Genomic DNA, 2,571 nt, shown 5'->3' on the forward strand with positions numbered 1-2,571 from the left:
TGGAGAATCGTACATTGTTACGTTTGACCTAATGTTAAATATTTGATTTAATCTTTCAATACCCTTACCATGTAGTTGTTATGGATCAAATTAAGTCCTGAATAAACGTGCACAATTCTACAACTACAACTACTTAAAACACCACCATTGTAATGTCGTTGCTATGAAATTGGTAAATTAGACCTGGTTTAGTTTAGCGTACAACATTCATTTAATTTTTATTGACAATTTCCCAGTACATTTCCACTCCAATAAAGCGATCAAACTCAAAAGTACCCAGTATCCGCTATGGATTTGTCCGTTCTGCAACAAATAACATGACGCTAGTACTAACTTTCCAACGGAGGTAACGTGCTAAGCTCTCGGCTTAGCCTAGGATAATCCGGTTCCAAATTCTTTAATAGCTGTTCCAGGTATCCAGTTGTGACTTGCTACTATTCAGAATAATGGATAAATTTTCCTCTCACTATGTCTAAGAACGTAAGTGTATTGGTGCTCTTAGGTTGTAGAACCTGCCGACAGAAGGAAGAGATTAGTAGTCTTCCCACAGCAATGATTACGTAACTTCCAATATAACAAATCTTAGAAATGTTAATACTTCGATTGGAGACACCTAGCAGGATTACCATTGAACGAATTGCCTTATTTGATATATTCATTCTGATAATTGAATTTCTACTAGACTTATTATAATGCCTCTAGAGCAAATTTAATAAGCATAAAATCTCAAGTTACATTTAGAATTGGAAGTTTAGTTTTAACAATCTAATTTGAAAAGGTTTTCAAGTGAATTGAGTTTAGAGACAAGTTTATAAAATTCAAATACAAATAAAATTTAAAATCTGAAGTTGTAAAGTTTTATATAACTAAAATCTAATACTAAAAGGTTGGTAATTCTACAGAATATTTCCGCACGGACTGCAAGGAACTTGACCGCGGATACGACATCCACTAGGGATTGGGGCGTCCAATGTATTTCCCCGTGTTTAGTACTGGCCCCTGGGGGTTACAGTCGCCCGAATAAATATAAATTAAAATTCTTGTTCAGGAGGTAAAACTGCTTAGAAAAACCGCAACTGCCATAGTCTGGGCCGCCACGGAATAGTAATATAGATCTACCAAAAGGTTTTTAAGTGACTTTAGTTTAGTACAAGCTTAACCAATAAAAAAGCTAGAAAATACTAAATTTATACTCAAATTGCAATATTAACTGAATAACACTACAAACCAATTATTTCTGCTCTCCAATAACACCAACAAACCAATAATTATTTCCAAGAATCATGAGTTATAAAATCCATAACATTTATTAAAACCGAACTAATACTTACCAAGAATGTTTCAGTCGAGTAAGTTGTATAGTTAGTGCGTAGAAAAGCAAGCCCTCCCCTGGCGTAGGGCGGCCTGTCTGCCGTACGCCAGGGGCGCTCCTCCCCACTTCAGGGGCCCCGCCCCTGAAGGGGGGAAGATTAGCTTGCAGTGTGTGCGTGTGTATGCGTGTGGTTTGAACACACTAACCTTTTAGTGTGTCAAGCAGCCAGCTTGACTCCTTGGAATCGTCGATGGTAATTTAAGTCTTTCCTTTTACGACGAGAGGTAAGGCTTTTTCCTTAAAAAGCCTTACCTCTCGTCATAAAAGGAAAGACTTAAGTTACCATCGACGATTCCAAGGAGTCAAGCTGCTTGCTTGCATCTGTGGTATGGACGAAATTAGACCTAGTGCTTGAAGTTTCCAGAGTCAGATCTATAAAGAACGAGCCAAATGAAAGCATCTATATGAAAACTAGGTATAGATTGACAGCCATATTTTAATTTACAATAAAAGGTAGATATACATCACAAGCAACTGATAATTCTACGAAAATTTCTCCATTAAAAAGGAAACCAGGTAAAATTAACGACAACCCTACGAAAGGAGCAGACTTAACCACAAAATACCACGCCCTTTACTCTCACACATCACGTTGATAATCCTACACTTCTCACCGCTGTTTTTTCAGTACTATAAGCGTTAAACTTTCCCTTATTCAAACTACAGATTGACAATTTGACACACGAAAGCAAAGGACGACAACAGCAGGAAGTAATAGTAGCCAATCCTAGGCGGAGCTCTAAGGCTGTGTCATTTCTCGAGCACTCAATAGATAGCTGTAACGAGCGAAGTACGGTTTATACAGTTTAAATGTGCCTGGAATTTTCCGGAATTATGATAGGTAACACAATGGATTGATTCCTGGAATGGAAAGACCATCTTATGAATGAAAATACATCCTGAATGCGGAAAACTTCATAAAGCCATCGAAGATACGCTCTTACTCTTGAGAAATAAAACCCAGTATTATTATGACAAAAGGAGGGAGGGAGAGAGAGACAATACATCCAGAATGCAAAATACTCCATAAGGCCATCGAAGATACGCTCTTACTCTTGGGGAATAAAACCCAGTATTATGAAAGGGGAGAGAGAGAGAGAGAGAGAGAGAGAGAGAGAGAGAGAGAGAGAGGGCTCAAGACTCAATTACGCCCATATTTCACCGTGAAAAAAATTCCATCGAGACTCGACGCCCGCCCT

General features: G+C 38.2%; 1 long non-coding RNA gene across 1 annotated transcript in view; it reads right to left on the bottom strand.

The window, feature by feature from the left end:
* Positions 1-1,619, bottom strand: part of LOC135200571 (uncharacterized) — a 37,267-nt gene extending 35,648 nt beyond the window's left edge. The window contains exons 1-2 of the long non-coding RNA XR_010311316.1: positions 1,332-1,619; positions 335-512 (exon numbers count right to left, since the gene is read on the bottom strand). This is a non-coding gene — a long non-coding RNA (uncharacterized LOC135200571). The remainder of the gene's footprint in view (positions 1-334; positions 513-1,331) is intronic.
* Positions 1,620-2,571: the final 952 nt, after the last annotated feature.

The sequence above is a fragment of the Macrobrachium nipponense genome, chromosome 27 (assembly GCF_015104395.2).
Source record: "Macrobrachium nipponense isolate FS-2020 chromosome 27, ASM1510439v2, whole genome shotgun sequence".
NCBI lineage: Eukaryota > Metazoa > Arthropoda > Malacostraca > Decapoda > Palaemonidae > Macrobrachium > Macrobrachium nipponense.